We start from the raw sequence: 18,732 nt of genomic DNA on the forward strand, positions 1-18,732 counted from the left end.
GTGCATTGCTTTGTTTCTTTTTGTTCATTGCTTTATATGTATTTTGAAATAATTGCAGTACATTTTTTTAAAATGGCAAAAATCATAGGAAAGGTTTTGTGCTTTAAGACATCTTATTCTATTTTTCCTAGATTTTTAAACTCATTTTTATTTACTTGCTTTAAAAATAGGGAGAGGTTATTCACCCACTTTGCATAGTGTACAAAATCAACAGAAAGTTAAATAATGTATTTATTCAAAGCATTTGGAAATGAACCTTTTGAATAGTGCATAAAGTGTATTTTCGTGTTCCATGTTCATTTCATGAAAAAGAAAGCTAGTGTGCTAACTGAATGTGGAGAAAAACAGTTTTTCTTAAATGTGAATCATCTCAATTCATAATTGGTAGCACTACTCTAGGAGTAATTGAGGCTTAAACCCACACACGTACAGCCCAGAAGTATACTCTTATATAGCTTTGTCTGAAATAATATAGCATTTCCTACCTGAGCAGGAGGTTGGACTAGACTTCCAATGTCCCTTCCAACCTTGTTATTCTGTTATCTTTACTAAGGCCCAATATAGGTTCTTCTTATTTCAGTTGCATTTCTTCTTGCTATATTGGCATAAGATAAGAACGTTTGACCTTTAATATGATAAGAATTTTCTAGCTAGTCCCAATATTGCCTCTTACATAAATGATCTTCAGATGTGAGCAGCACCAATAAGCTCTGCCTCAGTGATGTCATGCATGTGGCAACAGTTTAAAATAGATGCACATTCTATAGAGCACATGTGAAGAAGCATTTATACATATAGTTTATTGATGATAAGTATATATTGCTTCCTCTGAGAGGACTCCTGGCACTTAGCAAATGTATTAACCTATAACAAAAGATATACAAATTGCATTTTTAAAAGGCCCTAACATTACAGAATCAATCCATTTCAATACCCTGACTTTAATTGCATCCTACCCAAGTAATTCATTGCAAAACAATTCCATCCATCCTCTTTAAAAGCACTATTCAAATTTCTAGCATAGACTTTTCCATAGAAGCAGAAATTAAAAATCTGCTCTCTTCCCCTCTCTCACCAAAATCCTGAAGTTCAGGGCAATCCTCTACATCCCAAATCAGGAACAATGAACCACACAGATTAGTTCTACCTGAAAGAGATAGCTATCAAAATACCAGTGCCAAGCCATATAGGACTTTATAGAAGATTAAGCCACTATGAGCTGTGGTAGTGCAGTGGTTAGAATACAATATTGCAGGCTGACTCTGCCCACCACCAGCAGCTCGATCCTGACCAGCTCAAGGTTGATTCAGCCTTCCATCCTTCTGAAGTTGGTAAAATGAGGAGCCAGATTGTTGGGGGCAATATGCTGACTCTGTAAATTGCTTAGAGAGTGCTGTAAAAAGCACTGTAAAGCAGTATATAAGGAAGTTCTATTGGTATTGCTAAGTGTTATTTTGACTTTTACTTAGAAATCGAAACCTAATAGAGTGCAGTGACTATTAAAACAATGTGACTTCTCACCTGTTAATAACAACATTGCTATCGTCATGGCTTCCAAAACACTCCAAGAACAGAACATTGCAGTGGTCAGCCAGGGTGTGAATTACAGTTGCCAGGGCCTATTGCTACAGGAAAGATTGCAACCGGAACACCAGCTAAATCAAGGCAAAGCCAAGGGTCTCAGAGGGTCTCCAAGTGATGGACTTGCCCCTTCAGAGGAAGTGTTCTTCCATCCAGAAGTAGGACAAGAGCATTTCAAAAGCCCAATGGTTTTTGAATAAAAGTGACATTGATGATGTTCAACTTCAGCTGATACATATTATATGAACTATACATCTACAGTAGTTCTAGTCACAAGATTGACATTTACTGTATTTCCAGCCTGGTCTGAGGTGGAAATCTATAGTTGTGTATAATCAGTATACCGATAACACCTTATCCCAAACCAGTGGATTACCTCTTCCACGATTCCATGGAGACATCAAATAACAGTTGTAAAAGAGCCAAACTCTGTAGAATCCCAAAAGAGGGAAACCCCCAGCTGACTTCTGTTCATTGCCACCAACTGGAATTATATTCGCAGGAAGGAATGGAATGATTACAAAGCAGTGCCCCTAAACCATGATAGTGCAGGTCACAGTACTGGAAAAATAGCATATTTGCAAAAGATTCTCTCCCCCCCCCTCTTCCTACCTACCACAAATCTTACATTTACCATCAGGATGCTCTTTGTTTTCTGATATTAAATCCAATTTTTAAGTCATTGTGTTGGAATCTACAGTTGGATTTTTCCTCTAAAGAAATAGTGGGAAAAACCTAGAGTGGAATAGATATTCCAATATTCTAAATACATTAAGTTTTCAGTGATCTGTAACATAAAGACAGGAAAATATAATATTTGTAGAGCACTGTACATTTCTTGATTAAACTGTATTATGATTGTTTCATGTAACTAACAACAATTATCCTCTTTCCCCTTGTTGTCAGTTTTGGAAGCCATATTAGGCCAGAAGCTTCCATGCTGCCACTTTCTCCTGTGTGGGAAAGTAGGAGGGGGGGGGAATTTAGTAGAGGGTTTGTCTTTAGACATAATAGCATTCTTCCTGTCAGTCAAGGTCAGGCAGAATCCTGCACCTGGAGAAAGAGTGGTCGAAGTGCTGTCTCGAGATGGGATGGTTGGCGATTGGAGCATGTGATCAACTGAGGAATGAGGGGATGGTTTTGGGGGGATTTGATTTACTGAGAGAAAACCCGGACCTCTCAGATTCAGGTTTTCTCAGATATGCCAGTTCACCTATCCTAGTAAATAGAACTTTGAAAGATGCTTGCTTCAGAGTTTTTACTCTGAGTGGTTGTTTTTTTCTGGAACGCTGACACCTGTCTTGATTTGACTTGCATACAAACTGCTCTCTAGATAACCATCTGGAGTCAAAAGAAACAAGAATTCTGGAATCCTCTTTCTCTAACCCAGAGGCTTTCTTTTCCAAATTGACACATTTCCCAATGCAAGAACATATTTCTTGCCTACCTTTCACAATAAATAAGAGAAACCCAAGTTTAATTTTGCAGATCAGAAGTAAAAATAAATAGCCCAAATTCTTTTTAGTTTTTATTTCTGTCCTGGTATCTATTACCCCTTCTAATGGTTTTCAGGCTTTCCTAGAAAGATATTCTAGAAGTCCATGAAAGCAGTTTCAGAGTAGCATCACGGTTTTTAAAAACATTTTGCCAAAGGTTGGAGTAGGCCAGAGTATTTATTGGGAAAATAAATTTTGCCTCAGACTGTTAATTCCGAGTCTCATTGTTGAAGTTTTACCCTTTTCAGGCTAGCTAGAGAAAAATCTTTGGTGTGTTTCTATCATCCAGTTCCTGGATTTTGTAATCCACCCTGACTCTATTAGACTGGGCAGGTAGATCGCTATCTATCTATCTATCTATCTATCTATCTATCTATCTATCTATCTATCCATCCATCCATCCATCCATCCATCTATCCATCCATTTTATTACCAGCAATGTAAAATCACAGCATCCGGTTGTTTAGCTGAGTTTGGCTTATGTATACATCAAATTATTCCCAGGAACCTAGGATGTTGTAACATATCAGCATAGTATAGGTGTGGATCCAAGCATTATGTTCTTTTGTAACTGATAGATGGAAATTTTGTCAATTCATATTAAGGTTGGTTGCACAATCAGCCACATGTTTATTCATGTTTATCCATCTCAAGTACTTTCCAAGGATCTGGGATAGGCATATATTTTGTTTGATGGTGTTAAAGGTATCATCGCAGGATGCAAGTTGTTTCAAGAAAAGCTATCTTTCACAATTGACTGAGGGTGATTTGGTAAATGCTGATGGTATTCAAGTGGTGCTCTAGGTGTTTTGGGATTGCACCAAAGGCACCTATAACTACAAGGTTTGCCACAATTGTTCTACTTTTATTTGTAGGTCTTTACATTTTGTGATTTTTCTCCAGATCTTTCTCTTCCATTCTGTTGTCTCCAAGTACTGCAATGTCCATTATCTATATTTTTGTCTTTCTTATCAACAGTCCTTAAGTTTGGTATGTTAAGTGGCAGGAGCTTTTCTGACTGAATTGTAAAGTCCCAGAGTACTTTAGTTTCTTTATTTTCTATCCTGTTTTTGGTCTGTTTTGGTAGTCCTACCAGTTCTTTTTTTTTATTGAAAAAGTTTTACAATAATTTTTTTAAACAATTATCTCCCCTCCCCTCCCCTCCCTTCCGCCTCCCCTCCCTTCCTCTTCCCCCACCCCCAGACTTCCCAGAGCAAAATACAGGGTATAACATCTAACAAGCATACGCTAGAATACTACAAAAACCATAACCCATAATCTCTTCTCCCGCATTGCTCCCTTAACTCCCCTTTCCCTTTTAAACAAATACACAAATACAGTACTTTCCTACAATCACTCATAAGCTATTTGATACTTTTTAGTCTGATACTTATTTTGAATATAATCAATCCATCTTCTCCATTCTACTATATATCGTTCTTGTGAATAATCTTTCAGATACGCAGAAATTTTTGCCATTTCTGCCAAATTTGAAACTTTAAGTGTCCATTCTTCAATTGTAGGCAATTCTTCTTTCTTCCAATATTGCGGCACCAAAAGTCTCGCTGCTGATATTAAGTTCAATATTAATTTAGTCTCTATAATGTACAATCCATAATTATACCTAATAAAAACAGTTGTGGAGTAAACTTTATCTTCTTTTTCAAGATATTCTGCATAATCCACCATATTTTAATCCAAAACGATTTGATTTTTTAACAAGTCCACCACATATGATAATAGGTAGCATCATCACTATCACATCTCCAACATTTAGGTTGCATATTCGGATACATACATGCCAGCTTTTTAGGGTCTAAATGCCATCTATAAAACATTTTATAAAAATTTTCTCTTAAATTTTGTGCTTGAGTAAATTTAACATTCCTAACCCAAATTTTCTCCCACGTTTCCATCATTATAGGTTGTTGAATATTTTGTGCCCATTTTATCATACAATCCTTAACTAATTCCGTTTCTGAATCTATTTCTATCAATACATTGTATAACCTTTTAATATGCATTTGACCTTGATCTCTAATTTGTTTTACCAAATTTTCCTTAGTTAGCGCAATACCAATTTTCTGGTCAATATTCCATCTAGATTGCAATTGTCCATACTGAAACCATGTATAATTTTTCCCTTCTTGTTTCAATATATTCAAAGATTTCAATTGTAATTTACCCTTTTCTACAAGAAGCAGCTCTTTATAAGCAATCCTCTCTTGTTTTTGTTCTATATTTGGTAGTCCTACCAGTTCTTGCTTGCAGGCAAAATGTAATTTCTTGCAGATATTACCATGGACCATTGCTGCTACTTTTTCATGCCCTTGTTTATAGTCAGTATGTGTGACCTTCTTGTAGCAGCTAACTAAGTGGTCCACTGTTTCTTCAGCTTCTTTGCCAAGGCAGTATTTGCTGTCTGTTGCTGCTTTCTCAGTTCTGGCTTTGTATACATTTGTTCTTAAGGCTTGGTCTTGTGCAGCCAGAATTAATCCCTCTAGCTCATTCTTCAACTTTCCTGCTCTTAACTATTGCCAGGTCTTGTTCTTATCGATTGGCTAGGTTTTTTTGTATACTGGCTATGTAATACTTTGCCTTGTCATGTTTTGTTTAGTATTTCTTGTAGGCCAGTTTGGTCTCTCCAGTATTCATTAAGCCTTCATGATATACTAGCTTCAGTGCATTTTCTTCACTATCCTTCAGATATTCTTCCAATCCTCTTTTTTCTTCTTCAACTCTCTCTCTGAGGTACTGGCAACATTTCATGCCAATCCGTTTTCTCTGCTAAATAGAGTCTTATCAACATTATTAGGTGGCTGAAGGGCATGATACACTGTCATTATTTTTCTGGTCTTCCTATCCAGGGCTTTTAGTTCTGCTTGATTCCAATTCAGTGTTTCAGTTGTACATCTAATGATTGGAATTGCTCAGGTATTAATTGCCTTGATGGTATTTCCTCCACCGAGTTTGGACTTTAAGATCTTCTTCATTCTCATGATCTGTTTACTTTTAACCTTCTTCTTGACTTATCTATGCTTGATGTTGTCAACCTGAAGGATGCACAAGTATTTGTAGTGAATTTCACTGACTTTTTGATGTTACTTCCATAGAGCCTCTTTATTTCTTTATTTTTCATTATTTTTCCCTTGTTGATGGTAGGTATGGCACATTTATCCAGTTCAATATCCATTGCAATATTTTGGCTGCATATAGAGACGATGTTGACAGCACTCTATTTCAGATGGTATTTTTCCATATGGCTTCAGATCACTCATTTAATCCTATGCCTAGTCAGGATCTGTCAGACTGTCTCTTATTATATTTAGGAAAGAAAACACCTTGACTTCATTTGAAAATAAAGAAAAGTACTTTTACTAAATACATCTGGAATACAGCCGTGGATAGTTGAATCTGAGACAAAATATGGCCAACATCCCATATCCCCTCTTTAGTCCCTCCTTCCCACAAGAGGTCAGGCAGGGCTGGGCCAATGCCAGCTCCCTCTCGCCCCCCGTGGTAACTTCTTCCGAAGGTCGCCGGCTGCTTGGCATGCCAGGAATGCAGGTTTCGTTGAAAAGCCCGCGCATCTGGTCTTCACACCTTTTCTCCCCCCTCCCCTTTTTTATGTCAGACGACACTCTTAAAGGGCCCTTTTCTCCTTTCCTGTATAGCAGTGGTTCTCAACCTTTATAGTGCTGCGGCCCCTTTAATACAATTCCACACGATGTGGCGACCTCTTTAATACAATTCCCCATGATGTGGCGACCCCAACCGTAAAATTATTTTCATTTTGAATTTATCGCACCTGAAGCCATATTGGCTAGCGATCTGAACTGCTTGCGATTGCCTTGAGTACGGAGGCATTAAAGTGGAGACTCCTCCCCTATTAAGTTTATTGCGCCTGAAGCCAGATTAGGCTAGCGATTGGGAGTGATTGCAGCTGGCTTGAGAGGGAGACATCAGAGCAAAGATTTCTCTCTTTTTTAATTCATCGTGCCTGAAGCCGAATTCAGCTAGCGATTTGAAGAGCCTGCAGCTGGCTTGTGGAGTCAACCATTGGAGCGCGATTCTTCGACTCGCAAGTATACTTCCCATATTTCCGATGGTCTTAGGCGACCTCTGGCAAATCATCATTCGACCCCCAAAGGGGTCCCGACCCATAGTTTGAGAACCGCTGCTGTATAGGATAGTAATACATCTTAAGTCCATGAGCTATTCTACACTAAACATAATAACATTGCAATCTAACTAGTAAATATAAAATGCACAAATAGAAGTGAAGATTGGAGTGGAGGCAACCAACAACAGTCTATGAATGACTCATACAGAAAAAGTATGAATTATTTTGACATCTATTTATCAAGTTTCAAGGACATTATTTATGAATGTGTTGGACACTTGTGGCTTTCTTTTTCTCTCACTTTGCAGTTAAATAGATTTTTCAAATTATTCTATGAAAGTATCCAATAGCTTTCCACAAAGGCTGCTGGTATAACAATCCTAGAAAGGATTTATGTGATAATAACTTCTTCAGTCTTACTCAGTAGTCCTGATTTAGTCCTGATTTAGTCCCACTGCATTCTACAGGACAAACCCCAAGATCAGAGTCAGACCCACATTAAAGGCATCACATAAATCCAGTCTTGAAGATACCAATGCATGAATCCCTATGGCCAATTGTTATAGGATTTTGTAGAATTGTGCTAAAACAATAACCCACCTACAATAGTAATGTAGTATGTTATCAAGAGAGATTCATATTAATTAATAATCCATCGTCCCTCCTTGGTTGCAGCCCCCAGACAAGTAATAGTGCACGATGGTGCTATTTCTCCTGTCTTTTTCTTGATCTGATTATTTTGTCCTCCCTTTGACCCCGATACAATAACAAGATTTTAATTTTGTCTCTCTGTTCACATTGTGGAGTTATAAATATTACTGCTCCATTGCTTGGTGCTAATTATTTAATGTCTATAGGACAATATGAAGATATCATTTTCCCTATTGCAAAATCTATAATAAGAACAGTAGATGGTGCTACTGATTTAACTGAGGCTTGCAGAGGATCTCAAGATAGAAGACTATTCTCTCTTCTGTTCTCTGCCACTTTCATCAGAGTGCAAACAAGAAAATACAGAGAACAGTTTTTCTTCTTTCTTTACTTTAGTATAACCATGTAACCTGAATCCCCCCCCCATTTTTTTTAGCTGTGTAGCAACCTGAAGCCAGAGGTAAAGTGATACAGTGCTGTCTACTGCTGTAACGTTACCATTAATTGATTGATTTTCAAGCTCTAAGGAGGCAGGTGGTCTTATGTGTTTCATTACCTCATGATGCAAATGCCATACAGGTAGTCCTTAGTTAACAACGGTAATTAAGACTGGAATTTTTATCACTAAACAATGTAGTCATAAAGTGCAAAGTCATGTGACTGCATCACTTAATGACAGCAATCCTGGCAATCTCTGCTGCTTTCTTTAACCAAGTGTTGTGGATTGTTAAGTGATTCCCATGTGGCTTGCATGCAGGTCAGCAGGTAGGTAAGGCATGGCATGAGGCATAGCACAGTGTAGTGAGACCAGGGGTGGCTGGGTTGCAAGGTAGGAGAGGGTGGTGCAGGGAATCAGGGCTGGCTGCTGCCGGGCAGGAGAAGGTGTGCAAAGTGGCCCACCACTTAAGTGTACCATGAGTGTGGCTTTAGCAGGGATGGTTCCTGCGAGGGAGGAAAGAGTGCAAGCAACTTACACGAGTGACTTGTGACCTTTCCTGCTGGCTTTCCCATTGACTTTGCTTGTGGGAAGCCAGCAGGAAAGGTTGCAAAAGGTGACCACATGACCACAAGATGTTGCAACTGGTAAGTTGAGCTGGTTGCCAAGTTCCCAGATTGTGACCACGTGACCACAGGGATGCTGAAAGGTTGGAAATCTAAGGTCCAGTTGTAAGTACCATTTGTTTTAGCACCCTCATAGCTTTGAACAGTCGTGAACAAGTGGATATTAAAAGAAGATTACCTGTACTATGTATCATTTGTATCATTATATGACTGACACAAATTATACAGCTCACGTTATTTTCATGATGGTATCGTGAAGCACATTACATCATCATGACTTTTCTTAGATATGTATAAAGCTTGGTATACTTGGCCGGATTTTAGGAAAAACATCTTATATACTATATGTTGCATTGCTTATCTCCTGCTCACTCTGTTAGAAACCAACTAACTGACCTTGACTGATCTGGAAAGCTAAACTGAGTCAGACCTGATTAATACCTGAGGAATACCAGAACTGTAGGTTAGACTGGAAAAAGGGAGGGAGGGAGGGAGAGTGTCTGCCCTACTGTGATCAAGAAAATGACAGATGTGTCCATGAAGGCACCAGGAAATATCAGGACTGTTCAGATCATTATCGTAGCGTATTTGTGCCCTTGTCAACTAAACCATTTTGGAAGAAAAGAAAAGAAGTGGCACCCTGATTGTATGACAGGTGTTCTTTACAGTTTCCTATTCCAATGAAATACAGTCAGGGATTATAGCTATGATTGACTGACTGCAATGGAAAAAATGATAGACAATCAAAAGGCAGGCAGCCATGCATATGCAACTAATTATTAAGCCTATTTGAATTTGGAGCTATTAATCCTGGTTAAAACTCCCAAAAAGGATGTTAAATTAAAGCGCTACTACATTCATAGCTATATTTCATACATACAATATGTGTTTAATCTACTGTATTGGCTTTGTAAAGTTTAGTCTGTAAGGTAGAGTACTTCCACCCTGTATGAAAACCTCATGTGTAAAGAGAGAAATTGGTCTCCAGTCTTGACTTCATGCAGACATCCAGCAAATTTTAGTCCAACAGGAAAGTGCTTCCCCTCCTCCTTCCTTCTCCACCATACTCCCGTGCAATTAAATAAGGTTGATATTATCATCACAATTCCTCCTTAGCTCTGAAGGCAGTTTCTGCACTTTACTAATCTATATCTGTAGGGCTGCTGTGGGATGTTGCATGCAATTATCCAAAGCTTGTTTTTATTCTGTGCTCTCTCGCCTCACTTGGTTCACATTTACCATAGTAACAGGTCCCTTGTGTTAGCAGGCTATTTCTAGTAGCCTTCTCTTTTGCAAAACAGACTTGAAAAAAAGTATCTAGACATGCTGTGTGACTGTGCATGCAAATAACTTTTAGCAATATCAGTGTGTTCCAGATGCCTCTGACACATGACAGTTGTGCTATCATCAAGGGTGGGGTGGGAAGGAGAGCTGCATGTTCAGAGCAGATCTGAAATAACAAAACAAGCTAACATTAGCAGCCAAACCATTAACATTTCTTACCATTCTTTTAAATGAAATGGTGACCTTCTATTGGCCCTCTTCTTCAGTTGGGACCAAGAAAAAATATCCATGATAGAGAACTGTGAGAACATACATTGCATAAAACACATAGGTTGTGTTTGAGAACAGATACTGAACCACAGACCTGCTAACTATATTTTAGCCCAACGATCTGCCCAAACTAGCCAAATAGTATATGGTTCCACAGCTGCTTTTATACCACACAATTAGACCATTGAAAGACAAACAATTACTGTATATTCACACAATATATTAAGCTTGGTAAATGCTACTTACTATGGTTTTGCATATTGTGAGAATCCAGAGTATTCAGTTGATTTAAGATTCAGGGTGTTCTATGAAGATAGAAAATAGTTTAATTCACTAACCAGGTTAAATAAGCATACTAAAGCAATTGGATTGATGAAATCAGGGCTAACTTAACTATGAACACTACAGAAGAAAACAGTAGCAAACCACTTCCAGCTTGTTGTCAAGAAACCTCTGCAAGGTCCCTTCCAACTCTGTTAATCTGTTAAACCTCTATAGACACGGACATGAAATCACCAGGTGCTGAGTTCAACTTAAGAGAGTTTTTACTTGTTACTCTTTCCAATCCAATGAAATATTGGAGAAAAGAAAGTACGACAAGGGGCGCAGGACTCCAAAAACTGAACAGAATGGAACCAAATATGGTGTGTATAATTGGGAGAAGCTGGCAAAATAAATACTTGAGTATGAAAATAGGCTACATTTGCTTTAGGATTGTGAAGCAAAACATTTTACAAAAAAATCCCCCAGTGTATCCTCTTGGGAAAGGCAATTGGGCAGCAGATCAGCATGCATACAGCTCATCTAATTCAGTCACCTAACTCAATGCAGGTATCCACCAGGCAGTTCCCAACAGGTAATCATTAGGTCTCTTTTGAAAGGCTCCAATGATGAAGAGTCTACCACTAATATGTACAAGAATGGCATCAAAGCAAGGTGAAGCCTTACACATCATACTTTCCAGTCAAAAAACATGCTATGAAAAACTATGGAATCCTTGTATCTGACCATTGCACTTGAAATTGTCACATGTGAAACTCATTCATCTTTTGTTATTTTTCTCACATAATATATATGTATGTATGTATGTGAGCTATTCATAATGTCTGAAACACACACTTCAACACTCAAGAGTAAAAGTTTCATTCTTCCATCTATACTTTTGATATATGAAGTATGCAATAGACATTCCTTGCTGGGGAGGGCATTCCAAAATTGGGGGGTTACCACTATAAAAGCCCGCTCCCAGATTACTTCTCTCTACATTCAACATGGTGACCACCCAGAACAAGCCCTCCAGATATGATTTTAAGATATACATTGGAATATGTACAGGAAAATATATTCCTTCAAAAACTGTAGCCCCTAGCCATGAAGAAATTTATAGAGTAAGACCAGCACTATGAATTGGGATTGGAAATGTCCATACAATCCAGTTTCAGGATAGTTCTGTGTGTAACCTTAATCTTAAGAAGAAGTTATCAAAATATGGATCTTTATAGCGAGACTAAGCTGGTACCACACTCTAATCGGTACTCAGTGCTTGGGTTCAAACTAAATACCTAGGTTAAAATACAACTGGCTAAGGATAGCCCAGTGTGTTGTGCAAATACAGCCAAAAACTGAATGAAGAGCATCTGGGACTCAAAGCAAAGCAGCCCTACCAATGATGACAGAATGCAGGTGCGCTGCTCTTTGCCAAGCAGACATAATTGGGGCAGGCAGGAGAGAGGGACAAGGAGGATTCCACAGTTGCTTCTTCCTGCCCATTACCATAGTAGTTGGCCTGGGTCCCATGAATAATTCAGGAGAAGAAATTAGTAAGTCTTGAGATAAAAAAATCTTACATTTGATTTATATCCATCACTGGAGTTCTTTAACATAATTATTTATTTATTTATTTATTTATTTAAATTTTTATACCGCCCTTCTCCCGAAGGACTCAGGGCGGTTCACAGCCTGATAAAAAATACAAAATAATACAATATAAATACGATTAAAATATAATTAAAAAACTTATTAAATTGGCCATGATTAAAATTTAGAATAAAACCCATTAAAAACCCATAAGTTTAAAAACTAACCCAGTCCAGCGCAGATGAATAGGTGAGTTTTAAGCTCGCGACGAAAGGTTCGGAGGTCCGGAAGTTGACGGAGTCCTGGGGGGAGTTCGTTCCAGAGGGCGGGAGCCCCCACAGAGAAGGCCCTTCCCCTGGGCGCCGCCAGACGACACTGTCGCGCCGACGGCACCCTGAGGAGTCCCTCTCTGTGAGAGCGCACGGGTCGGTGAGAGGTATTCGGTAGCAGCAGGCGGTCCCGTAGATAGCCCGGCCCTATGCCATGGAGCGCTTTGAAGACGTTTCACCAACACCTTGAAGCGCACCCGAAGGCCACAGGTAGCCAGTGCAGCCTGCGCAGGATAGGTGTCACGTGGGAGCCACGAGGGCTCCCTCTATCACCCGCGCAGCTGCATTCTGACTAACTGAAGCCTCCGGATGCCCCTCAAGGGAGCCCCATGTAGAGAGCATTGCAGTAATCCAGACGAGACGTCACAAGGGCGTGAGTGACTGTGCATAAGGCATCCCGGTCTAGAAAGGCGCAGCTGGCGCACCAGGCGAACCTGGTGGAAAGCTCTCCTGGAGACGGCCAGGTGGTCTTCAAAAGACAGCCGCTCATCCAGGAGAACGCCCAAGTTGCGCACCCTCTCCATCGGGCCAATGACTCGCTCCCAACAGTCAGCCGTGGACTCAGCTGACTGTACCGGGATGCCGGCATCCACAACCACTCCGTCTTGGAGGGATTGAGCTTGAGCCTGTTTCTCCCCATCCAGACCCGTACGGCTTCCAGGCACCGGGGCAGCACTTTGATAGCTTCATTGGGGGGGCCCGTGTGAAAAGTACAGCTGGGTGTCATCAGCGACAGCTGGTACCTCACACCAAGCCACTGATGATCTCACCCAGCGGCTTCATGTAGATGTTGAACAGAAGGGGCGAGAGAATCGACCCCTGCGGCACCCCACAAGTGAGGCGCCGCGGAGCCGACCTCTGCCCCCCCGCCAACACCGTCTGCGTCCGGTCGGAGAGATAGGGGGGGGACCACCGATAAACGGTGCCTCTCACTCCCAATCCCTCCAGCCGGCGCAGCAGGATACCATGGTCGATGGTATCGAAAGCCGCTGAGAGGTCTAATAGGACCAGGGCAGAGGAACAACCCCTATCCCTGGCCCTCCAGAGATCATCCACCAACGCGACCAAAGCCGTCTCAGTGCTGTAACCGGGCCGGAAGCCGGACTGGAACGGGTCTAGATAGACAGTTTCCTCCAGGTGCAGGGGAAACTGATATGCCACCATACTCTCTACAACCTCCGCCGCGAAGCGAAGGTTGGAGACCGGACGATAATTACCTAAAACAGCCGGGTCCAGGGAAGGCTTCTTGAGGAGGGGCCTCACCACCGCCTCTTTCAAGGCGGCCGGAAAGACTCCCTCCACCAAAGAAGCGCCAGAATCCCCTGAGCCAGCCTCGTGTCACCTCCTGAGTGGCCAGCACCAGCCAGGAGGGGCACGGGTCCAGTAAACACGTGGTGGCATTCAATCTACCCAGCAACCTGTCCATGTCCTCGGAGCCACAGGGTCAAACTCATCCCAAACAATATCACCAAGACCGCCTCAGACGCCCGTCCGAATCGCCACAATTTTGGTCCAGACCGTCCCGAAGCTGAGCGATTTTATCGTATAGATAACCGTTAAACTCCTCAGCACGTCCCTGCAGCGGGTCATCCCGCTCCCCTGGTGAAGGAGGCGGGCCACCCAAACAGGGCAGCTGGGCGGTTATCTGCCGATTAATGAGGGAGGAGGCGAGCAACGCCGCTTCCTCAGTGCCACTAGGTAGGTCCTAGTATAGGATCTAACTAGTGTCCGATCAGCCTCTGAACGGCTGGACCTCCAAGAACTCTAGGCGCCTTCTCCGCGTTTCATCCCCTCAGCTCCTCGGAGAACCAAGGAGCCGGTTGGGATCTGCGCCGGGTCAGAGGCCGCAGAGGCACGACACGGTCTAAAGCCCCAGCCGCAGCCCGCTCCCAGGCTGCGGCCAGTTCCTCTGCCGTGCCGTGAGCCAGACCCTCAGGAATGGCCCAAGCTCCGTCCGAACCTCTCTGGGTCCATCAGGCGCCTGGGACGGTACCAACGTAATGGTTCCGCCTCCCTGCGGTGTTGGGTAGCGGTCAGAAAGTCCAGGCGAAGGAGAGAGTGATCTGACCATGACAAAGGCTCTGTGACTATATCTCCCAAGTCCAGATCCTTCAACCACTGACCAGAGATAAAAATCAGGTCCAGTGTGCCTCCCCCAATGTGAGTAGGGCCATCCACTACTTGAGTCAGGTCCAGGGCCGTCATGGAGGCCATGAACTCCCGAGCTACTGTCGATGACGAGCCAGCAGATGGCAAGTTAAAGTCCCCCATGACTAAAAGTCTGGGGGTCTCCACTGCCACCCCGCAAGCACCTCCAGGAGCTCGGGCAGGGCCGCTGTCACGCAGCAAGGAGCCAGGTACGCCACCAGCAAGCCCATCTGACATCTATGACCCCACCTCACAAAGAGGGATTCACACCCGCAATCTGAGGTACAGTGGTCTCCTCGGCTCTAGACTCTCTTTAATAACAACCGCCACCCCCACCCCTACCCTGGGCCTCGGCTGATGGAATGCACGGAAACCCGTGGGCACATCTCAACCAGGGCACGCCCCTTCAGTGCCCAACCAGGTCTCCGTAACGCCTATAATATCCGCGGCACCCCCCTGAATCAGATCATGTATTAGGGGGGCCTTATTGGCCACGGATCGTGCGTTGCATAACATCAGACGAAGGCCCAGGCTCTGAGGGTCTTGACCATCCGGGGAACGGGAGAAGTCAGGGGGATCGGGGCACGCAATCGCCTGTATACATCGAACGCGTGACCCCCTAAACCAATGCGATAATAACAGAGTTGGAAGAAACCTTGGAAATCTTCTAATCCAACTTCCTGCTCAGGCAGGAAACCCTACCATTTCAGACAAATGGTTGTCCAATCTCTTCATAAAAATTTCCAGTGTTGGATTATTCACAACTTATGGAGGTTGATTGATTGTTCTGACTGACAGTAAATTTCTCCTTAGTTCTAGGTTGCTTCTTGCCTTGATTACTTTGCATCCATTGCTTCTTGTCCTACCTTCAGGTGCTTTGGAGAATAGGTTGTTAATACCTTATTTAATTTTCCTACAGTATATCTGCTTATCACAGTATACGTGTCCTTAGATATTTATTCTTATGTTTCCTGCCAGTTTCTTCTCCACTAAGAAAAGTATGTATATATATCAGCTCGTACTTAAAAGCTCCATGGTATTTAATATAAATATTTAGGTTTAGTCAAAAGTTATGACCACACCATAAATGGTAACTAAACCATTCCAGTGAAAAGCTATCACTTGTAAATATAGTTTTAATTTCATAGGAATCTCATCTTAAGAAACCAGCCAGTTTATACAGATTCAAGTGAATTAATTGTTACATTGATAACGTAGCTGCTCAGCTGAAGACATACTGGTACTTTCACTAGCTCCAGCACGAGTCTGAAAGCTCAGATCATTAAATCCCTGGTCCAGGTGACCAACCCAGATTAGATCCTGCATTCTTGCTTATCTCTATATCAGAGTAAATAACTGGTATGGGGAACATAGTTTTTATACCTATTATTTAGCAGAAAAAGAATGGCAGGGAAGAAGTGAACTTTCATAGAATCATACTATTAAAAGAGTTGAAGAAGATATTTTGTCCAGTGAATCCAGCCTTCTGCTCTGTGTAGGAATCCAAATAAAAGTACCCACATAAATAGGTCTGCCCAGCCTCTGCTTGAACATTTAAATTTAAATAGCATTTCACCTTCTCTCTGGCTAATTGGTTCAATTGTCCATACTGTTCAGACTTTTTCTGTAGCAATCCCAAAAATCTACCTTCCAGTCATTTAAGACTGAGTTCAGCCCTTTGGGTAAAAGAAGAAATCTTGACCTTCTGTGTCTCATCTTTTCAGGTGTCTTATATTATTCAAGTACCTGAATAGTACTTCCTTCAGCCTTTCTTTCTCATGGCTAATAATTCTAAGTTTTTAAAACCTTTTTTCATGTGACTTAGTTTCTACTCCCCTCGTCATTCTTGTCCTTTTCCATACCTACCCCACTTTGAGTGAATCTTTCTTACAATGTAGTATCTAGAACTGGACACAACTCTCAAAGTGGAGTTTAATAATGTAAAATAAATTTAAACACTTGCTTCCTGTGGTTTGAAAACTTAACTTCTGTTAACAGTGCATCAACTTTTTTGTAGTCCTATTTTGTAGCTATCCTGCTGACTCATATTCTATTTATAATATTCCAAGATCTTTTTCACAAGTGCTAAGCCAACTCAGACCTACCCCCATTCCATACCTACCTTTTGCTTTTGATTTCTATTAAGAACATTTCATTTGTCTCTGCACTGGTTCATCTGTTATTTTCATCCAATTTTTCGAATCTATCAAGATCATATAAAATTTTCTCTTTTTTGTTATCTCACCAGTTTTGTGTCATCTGTAAATTTAATAAGCTGGTCCTCTTCTTTTAATTTAAATCATTAGTAACAATTCAGAATTCCATGTTACACTTTGTGGCATTTCATTTATACTGATGGAGAGGAAGTATGATGAACACTAAATGTGATTTTTTGAGTCACCTTGTCTCCTTTTATCCGTTTCATTGTCATGCCATCCAACCTGATAATACTTCATGAGCTGGCTAATCAAAATTCATCAGGTACTTTGTCAAATACTTTGTTGAAATCAAGGTATTTCTTTTTTTTCTGTACAATATTCCCACATTTTATATTGGAAATTACCCAATAAAAGTGAAATAAAAGTCTGACAAGATCCACTTTTGATGAATGACATCAAGCTGACATCTGCTAATCACTCTGTTAAAATCTGCTCAAATATTTCTTGCCACCTGGACTCAACTGCCATTTATAGATCAGCCACCTTATAATGGATGCCCCACCTCCCATCTCTTTGTTGTTTATGTCCAATATTCTTTCTCAGCCTCTTCACAAATTGTGAAATAACTTCAAAAGCATACGTTACACAAACCTTTGTTCAAGCAAAGCACCCTCTGAAGTATTATGCAGTCCTAGTGTGTATTTTTCTTTGCCTTTTAACCTCCTGTGCTTGTTCTTTTTGTTTTCAGATCTTTATTGATTCGTTTGTGACATGGCCACACTGGGTACTTCTGCTGTCTTTCACTCCCCCTCTCCCATTGCTATTATATTATAATATTTCCTTTTTCAAGAATTCCTACCCAAACTTGAGTTTATCCCCCATACTTTCTCTTGCTGTGGGATCCTTGCTTATTAAACTCTGCTATCTTTTGCAGTTTCCTTAGTTTTAGTTTTCTTCAGTCCAGAATCCAAATACAGTAAAATCATCCCCCCAACCCCAATTCCTTATGTTCTTCCCTGAACTGATCCCATTCATAAACTTGAAATATGAATATCTAAACTAGCTTTCCTGACCTGATAGCTTCCCGATAAGATTTCAGATCTTATAATTCCCTAGCCAGCATGCTGAAGACACCACGGTGGAGGAGAAAAGCTAACTGAAATGTTTCAACTCAGCACTGCGGATCCTTGCTGAGAAGTGGCTTAGGCATTAAGTTTGATTCCATTTCTGAGATCTGGAATCGGAACCCGCGAACTTATCCTCAGAAAACCGCGGCCTTTCAGACCCTTCAAAAAGTTCGGCAAGTCGTTTTTGTGGCCGCGTCGTTCCGTTCACCAGTTTTAAGTCACCGCCTGCTGCTGCGAAAACCGAATGATTTATATTATTTATGTGTGTGAGGCAGGATCCGCGTCAAACGTTGCTCACGGTCCCCGCCGGCACCTTCAGCGTTTGGGGCGAGGCAAGAGTTCATTCTAGTCCATCCTACCCCACCTCCCAGCGCTGTGAGCTCAGTTGACCCGTTCTTTTGCTTGGGTATGGGATTTGTAGTCCCGCCACTGCTCCGTCCGCGCGCAGCCGCCTTCCTCAAGTCCGTCGCCAGGACACCGGGCTCGCTGTGCTACCTCACCACACAGAACCGAAGGAGCTGGTGCACCCGCGACGGCTTGCACGTGTCTGCCGCTGTGGGCAGCGCTCGGGCTGCCTGAGGAAAAGCGCGCGCGCGGCTCCTTTAACAGGATGGTACCACCTCCGCCCCTTCCCTTCCCTTCCCT

At 41.7% G+C, this 18,732-nt stretch overlaps 1 long non-coding RNA gene across 1 annotated transcript; it reads right to left on the reverse strand.

The window, feature by feature from the left end:
* Positions 1-6,154: 6,154 nt before the first annotated feature.
* Positions 6,155-18,569, reverse strand: LOC131193549 (uncharacterized). The gene is made up of 4 exons (XR_009153939.1): positions 18,034-18,569; positions 16,924-17,004; positions 10,714-10,772; positions 6,155-10,363 (listed from the first exon to the last, which is right to left on the reverse strand). It is a non-coding gene; the product is annotated as an uncharacterized LOC131193549 (long non-coding RNA).
* Between the last annotated feature and the right edge of the window lie 163 nt (positions 18,570-18,732).

Source organism: Ahaetulla prasina, chromosome 2 (assembly GCF_028640845.1).
Source record: "Ahaetulla prasina isolate Xishuangbanna chromosome 2, ASM2864084v1, whole genome shotgun sequence".
In the NCBI taxonomy this organism is placed as follows: Eukaryota; Metazoa; Chordata; class Lepidosauria; order Squamata; family Colubridae; genus Ahaetulla; species Ahaetulla prasina.